Raw genomic sequence first — 7,620 nt, 5'->3', positions numbered from 1 at the left:
ATTTTTTGGTTGCAGCCGTCATTGTTGTTCGGGGGGTCCGGGCTGGGGATTCGAACCCGCCACCTTAGGTGTACGTGGCTGGCGCCTTAGCCGCTTGAGCCACAGGCGCCGAGCCCTAGCATTCTTTATAACTGAAAACTGACTACAAAAAATGAAAACTTTTTGGAAGACCAATGAGGTTCTTATAAGTCCCTCAGTCATAAACTTTTAAGTGACCTAAAAATACAGGGTTAGACAACCACTATCTACCCAGAGAAACCTGACTGTGGCTGAGAAAAATATGCAGTTTTGCAAACAGGGATGGGAGAAAGCCATACAGATTCACACTCTGTAAACTGACTATAAATTGGCATCACGGAATTAACTAAAGCAAGAAAATTTTCAGAATGGAAAAGTAAACTGTTGTAATATTTTTAAATTTACATGAAAATTCATGTTTATCAAGTTTGCATATCAATAACCAATGTTAAATATAAAACAGTATAATAAACAAAAAACATGTTATCAACTATTAAAAATTCCCATGAATAGGCTCGGCACCTGCAGCTCAGCAACTAGGGTGCCATATCCTGAAGCTGGTGGGTTCAAACCTGGCCCAGGCCTGCCAAAAACTAATGACAACTACAACCAAAAAAATAGCTGGCCGTTGTGGCAGGCACCTGTGGTCCCAGCTACTTGGGAGGCTGAGGCAAGAGAATCGCTTATGCCCAAAAGGACAGCAGTACACTACAGTTAGAGAACAAACTCCTAACAGATAAAGAGACAGTGATATCCCTGTCCACTGAATTAAACTTTTTCAGTGGGGCTGACAAAATGGTTCACACCTGTAATCCTAGCACTCTGAGAGGCCAAAGCAGGAAGATCCCTTGTGTTAAGGAGTTGAAGATCAGCCCAAGCAACAGAAAGACCCTGTGTCTACCAAAATGTAGAAGATATTGGCTCAGCGCCTGTGGCTCAAGTGGCTAAGGCACCAACCACATACACCTAGCTGGTGGGTTTGAATCCAGCCTGGGCCTGCCAAACAATGACAGTTGCAACCAAAAAATAGCCAGGCATTGTGGCAGGCACCTGTAATCCCAGCTACTTGGGAAGCTGAGGCAGGAGAATCACCTGAGCCCAGGAGTTGGAGGTTGCTGTGAGCTGTGATGCCACAGTACTCTACTGAGGGTGACAACTTGAAGCTCTGTTTCAAAAAAAAAATAAAAAATAATAGAAGATATTAGCAGGATATTAGGGCAGGTGCCTGTATTCCCAGCTACTTGGGAGGCTAAAGCAGGAAGATTGAACATGAGAGTTTGCGGTTTCTGTGAGCTAGGCTGACTCTAAGCTGAGCCAAAAGAGACTGAGACTGTCTCAAAACAAAAAAAAAAAGAAAGGAAAGATAAAAAAAAAAAAAAAATACAAAAAGCCGACTCTGTGGCTGTAGCTCAGCAGCACCTGCCACATACACTGGAGCTGGTGGGTTCAAATCTAGCCCGGGCCTGCCAAACAACAATGACAACTACAACCAAAAATAGCTGAGCATTGTGGTGGTTGCCTGTAATCTCAGGTATCTGGGAGGCTGAGGCAGAGAATCGCTTAAGCCAGTGGTTCTCAACCTTCCTAGTGCTGCAACTCTTTAATATACAGTTCCTCATGTTGTGGTGACCTCCAACCACAATTTTTTTTTTTTTGAGACAGAGCCTTAAGCTGTCCTACTGGGTAGAGTGTCATAGCATCACAGCTCACAGCAACCTCCAACTCCTGGGCTCAAGCGAGTCTCCTACCTCAGCCTCCCAAGTAGCTGAGACCACAGGCGTCCGCCACAATGCCCGGCTGTTTTTTGGCGGGCCCAGGGTGAATTCGAACCCGCCCCCTTAGGTGTATGTGGCTGGCACATTAGCCGCTTGAGCCAAACCACATAAAATTATTTTCGTTGCTACTTCATAACTATAACTTTGCTACTGTTACGAACCGCAATGTAAATACCTGATAAGTAGGATGTATTTTCATGGTTACAAAGGGGTCGCGACCCACAGGTTGAGAACCCCAGGCTTAAGCCCAAGAGTTGGAGGTTGCTGTAAGCTGTGTTGCCACAGCATTCTATCAAGGGTGACAAAGCAAGACTCTTGTGTCCAAAAAAAAAAAAAAAAAAGCCATGGCTCACATCTGTAATGCCAGCACTCTGGGAGGCCGAGGCAGCTGGGTAGCCTGAGCAAGAGCCAGGCATTATGGTGGGTGCCTCAGGTATTTGGGAGGCTCAAGAGTTTGAGGTTGGTGTAAGCTATAACGCCATAGCACTCTACTGAGGGCAACAAAGTGAGACTCTGTCTCAAAAAACAAACAAAATTCAAGCACCTGTAGTCCCAACTACTTGGAAGGCTGAGGCAAGAGAATTGTTTAAGCCCAGGAGCCAGAGGTTGCTGTGAGATATGACGCCCTAGCACTCTACCAAGGGTGACAAAATGAGACTCTGTCTGTTAAAAAAAAAATTCAGTACCTACGAAATGTCAGAGAGCACTTAATTATCAAAATTTTTCATTTATCAAAATTCCTAGAAAATAATAAAAATTAAGAATTGCTTTCAATGCAGCACCTGTGGCTCAGTGAGTAGGGCGCCAGCCCCATAAAAACAAAGCTAGAGGTTGCTGTGAGCTCTGATGCCATAGCACTGTACTGAGGATGATGAAGTAAGATTATCTCTAAGAAAAAGAAAAAAAAAATTGCTTTCATAAAATTACAATTTTCATTATCTCATAAAACATGATTAAGACTCTATCTCTGGGCTCAGCGCCTATAGCTCAACCGGCTAAGGCGCCAGCCACGTACACCTAAGGTGGCGGGTTCGAATCCAGCCAGGACCCGCTAAACAACGACGGCTGCAACCAAAAAATAGCCAGGCGTTGTGGCAGGCGCCTGTGGTCCCAGCTACTTGGGAGGCGGAGGCAGGAGACTCGCTTGAGCCCAGGAGTTGGAGGTTGCTGTGAGCTGTAATGCCACGGCACTCTGCCCAGGGGGACAGCTTGAGGCTCTGTCTCAAAAAAAAAAAAAAAGACTCTATCTCTGGGCTCAGCGCCTATAGCTCAACCGGCTAAGGCGCCAGCCACATACACCTAAGGTAGCGGGTTCGAATCCCCAGCCCGGGCCCGCCAAACAACGATGGCTGCAACCAAAAAATGGCCAGGCGTTGTGGCGGGCACCTGTGGTCCCAGCTACTTGGGAGGCTGAGGCAGGAGACTCGCTTGAGCCCAGGAGTTGGAGGTTGCTGTGAGCGTGATGCCATGGCACTCTACCCAGGGGGACAGCTTGAGGCTCCGTCTCAAAAAAAAAAAAAAAAAAAGACTCTATCTCTGGCTCGGTGCCTGTGGCTCAAGCGGCTAAAGCACCAACCACATACACCTAAGGTGGCGGGTTCGAATCCAGCCAGGACCCGCTAAACAACGACGGCTGCAACCAAAAAATAGCCAGGCGTTGTGGCAGGCGCCTGTGGTCCCAGCTACTTGGGAGGCAGAGGCAGAAGACTCGCTTGAGCCCAGGAGTTAGAGGTTGTTGTGAGCGTGACGCCATGGCACTCTACCCAGGGGGACAGCTTGAGGCTCTGTCTCAAAAATAAAAGACTCTATCTCTAAGAAAAAGAGAAAAAAAGAACTGCTTTCATAAAAATTACAATTTGCATTATCTCATAAAGCATGATTAACAGTAATACCTCTCAACTACAAACTGTTTTACTTTTTCATTAAACTGCATATGCTGTAATGCAGTACATTTTTCCATGGCTTATTTCAAGTTCACAGCTATGGAAACAAGAAATTTTGTTGGAGAAAGGGCCCTACACACCTGCTGCACAGCCATTTTTTGCCAGTCCCTTATATAACATCACTCCTTCTATTAACAATAAGGCTGGTTGGCTCGGCACCAGTACCACAGCGATTACAGCACCCACCACATACACCAAGCCTGGCAGGTTCGAGCCCAGCTGGGGCCAGCTAAACAACGACAACTGCAACAAGAAAAGAGCAGGGCATTGTGGTGGGAGCCTATAGTCCCAGCTTCTTGGAAGGCTGAGGCAAGAGAGTTCCTTAAGCCCAAGAGTTTGAGGTTGCTGTGAGCTGTGACGCCACAGCACTCTACTGAGGGCAACATAGTGAGACTCGCTCTCAAAAATAAACAAACAAACAATAAGGCTGGCTCTCTAATAATAGTAATCGGTTCAGAGTATAAAGAGTTGACTCAAAAAGGGCCAAGGATAGTGCCTCAGAAATTCTATCCCCAACAACTGCTGCTTCTTCACCACCCCCACACCCACCCAATTCCCAGCATCAACTTTGATGACTTGGTTAGAAACAAGGTAGAATGTTTCCTTGGCTTCTCAATTTAGTTTTGTGAATATATAGTCTAAGAATGGAAAAATAAAATCAAACCTTCAGGAAAAGTTTCCTTACCATTAACAGAAAAATAATTAGACCTTAGTGTGTGCACACTCTGGCAGGACCTTCTTTACCAATGATAAGATCTGTGCCTCTGATAAAGATTATGAGCTACTTCAAATAACCAGCTGTGGAGATCTTTCAGACAAATGTAAATTTCAGTGTACCACTTGACATTTGCACAACAGGAAATCCTTACTATATACCTACTTTACAAATTCTACTAGCTTCAGTTCAAATTTCTTGATTTTAGGTAGTAAACATTTTTCAAGTAATTACAAAATAATTAATGCACAGCAATAACTATATAGCTGAGCTTTCTTCTTTTTTAGAAACCAAAAGTATATTAGTTAGCCTATGGTTTTTAAATGTGATAAAACATACAAATAAAAAAATGAATTATCCAAAATTTAAAAATTCAACCTCTGGGAAGTACCTGTGGCTCCAAGGAGTACAGCACTGGCCCCGTATCCCAGAGGTGGCAGGTTCAAACTCAGCCCTGGCCAAAAAAACTGCAGAAAAAAAAATTCAACCTCAAGGAAACTAGAATTGTCAGTGCGCAGTTACCTTTTTTTTTTTTTTTAATCCAAGGATAAATACACTTTCTAAAACTGTCAAAAGGCATCTTCTCAAACTAACTTAATACAATCCACTAGGTCACTAACCACCTAAACAACACTGACATTTTAAAAACCTTTATCACATTTCACACAGAATTTTTTTTTTTTTTTTTGAGACAGAGCCTCAAGCTGTCCCCCTGGGTAGAGTGCCATGGCATCATAGCTCACAGTAACCTCTAACTCCTGGGCTCAAGCGAGTCTCCTGCCTCTGCCTCCCAAGTAGCTGGGACCACAGGGGCCCACCAGAACGCCCGGCTATTTTTTGGTTGCAGTTGTCATTGTCGTTTGGTGGGCCCAGGCTAGATTCGAACCCGCCACCTTAGGTGTATGTGGTTGGCACCTTAGCTACTTGAGCCATGGGCGCCGAGCCCACACAGAAAATTAATTTTCATTTCTTAGGTGAATTATTTGCAATTTCACATTATTTCATCAAATTACAACCTAATTTACATTTATCATACATGAGTTTCACTTTCAGAATGTTCACTACCTTACTACTACAGGATCTTTTCCATATGGATTCTGTACAGTAAGTAACTGGAAAACCTCTCCTTCCATTTTACACATTAGTATCCATTTACCTTTCTAAAACAATTGAGAGATCCCATTACCTTTAAAGACCTCTAATTTTAACAAAAAGCGTTTCACTAAAGTTTGAGCCATCCAAAGTTACCAGCAGACTTTACTTGTCTATGAAGAATGTTGTACTGCAATAGTTTTCAAATCAAAAAGAAAAAACTCTCTTAGAGATATCAAATCAAAAAGAAAAAACTCTCTTAGAGATATACTCTGAACATTTTCCAAAATTGTTATGTTTTATATTGTCAGATTATACTATCATTCAGTAGAAATATTTAACTTCTCAAAAAGCCACCTATTTCATAATTAACTAAAATAATAAAATGGAGTAAATCAACCTTTCTTCTGGTGCACCCAGGAGTTGCACTAATAATAAAGGAGCTCATTTTGGTAGTATGGGAAGTGTGTGTGTGTGTGTGTGTGTACCTGTGTGTGCTTGCATGCGTATGGGGCATGGGATGTGACAATATGGACAGATCTACTTTTCTAGAGTAAGAATTTAAATGCAAATCTAAAACATAATAACCTTAAAATAAAGCTCAGTAAGAGGGTAACAAATGCTTTTTCAATAGTGACATGGGAAGCAATGGAGTTAAACCCTGACATAGCTTGTCCTGAGTTGCTTTAAGGATGTAAAAGTAGCTCAGCAGTCTAAAGTTCCTTAAAACTCTATCTTCCTTCTTTAAACTTAAATTAATATGGGAATAGTGGCATTTTATACCTGACATCATGTTACAAGGCAAGTGGCATGACAAACCCTAACTTTGTATTACAAAGAAGCTGAAGTAATATTGTATACAGCTTGTACTTGTTTCCCTCCTGATGTGTCATAGCTAGGTAAAGAGCTGGCAATAAAATATGGAGGCACGTTGAAGGCCCTGAATCATTTTCATAGAATTAATAAAAGGACTGCAAAGCAAAACAGAGCACATTTGGGTCAAGATCTTAATGGGTTCCCACAACCAACTCTGCTATGACTCAGTTAATGCTACCATTTTTACATAAAATCGTCAAACATAATACTATTACTAAATGAATGCACTCTAACCAAACAGCCTGTCCATAAATGTGCTGCCTCCCTTACATCCCAGCGCACCCTTCCACGACCAACAGTTCAATGAGAACGTCCTATAACGAAATGAGTAAGCAGCACACGCCATTCTACAACTTCGAAATACGTTCGCAGATCTCCCACGGCACTGAAGACCCACAACAGCCAAGCAGTTTCCTGGCACTAAAACACCTCTCTCTATTTTTACGCGAAGTCGCCAAATACCACTTTGTACAAAGATATTTCTACTCATCTAACAAACTGAGGCATACAGTCCTAATGTATGCTCAGACACAAGCGAAACCTATAACCAGCCCAGTCACAGTGAAGACTCACAAGTTAAGTAACATGTACATCTGTATTCCATCTGAATAAAGTGCTCCTCACGGTCCGCCTGGCGAGGGAACAGTGGCTACGTCTCCAAAACTTAAGCAGCTTCCACCTTAAGCTGCGAGATGGCACCAGCGCGGAGCTCCCCGGAGCTGGGCAATACGGTTCTAGGCGTGGGAGAAGGGGGCAGAAGAAAAAGTCAAATGGCTTCCTAACATATGAAAATAATAAAAAATCGGTTTGCGATCGGGAAAAGTTAAAAGAGCAACCGGCTGACAAAGAGAAGAACCTGCCGTCGTCCCTCCGGGTCTCTCCTCGCTCTCAACCCGCCAAGACCACCTGGCCGCTGCGATTTGACAGCTCCCAGAGTTTCCCGGGAGCGGGCGGCTTTGTAGTTTACAAGGGCCGGTGCGGGGACGGCCGGGAGGGCTCTGCTCTTTGCTTTCTAAACGACCCGGCTAGGCCAAGACGAACCTACGAGAAATTTCTCCAGCACGAGAAGCACGGAGAACACCGCGAAAGGCCAAAGTAAAAAGTAAAGTGTGTGGAGCGGGCGCCGGCGAGAGCCGGGCGGGCCGAGCGGGCGCCGGCGGGAGGCCGGAGCGGGCGCCGAGGGGCGCGGGCCAGGCTGGGC

Source organism: Otolemur garnettii, unplaced genomic scaffold (assembly GCF_000181295.1).
Source record: "Otolemur garnettii isolate 467f Iridium unplaced genomic scaffold, OtoGar3 scaffold00053, whole genome shotgun sequence".
In the NCBI taxonomy this organism is placed as follows: Eukaryota; Metazoa; Chordata; class Mammalia; order Primates; family Galagidae; genus Otolemur; species Otolemur garnettii.
The sequence above is the reverse complement of the archived record's forward strand: the minus strand, read 5'-3'. Positions refer to the sequence as shown.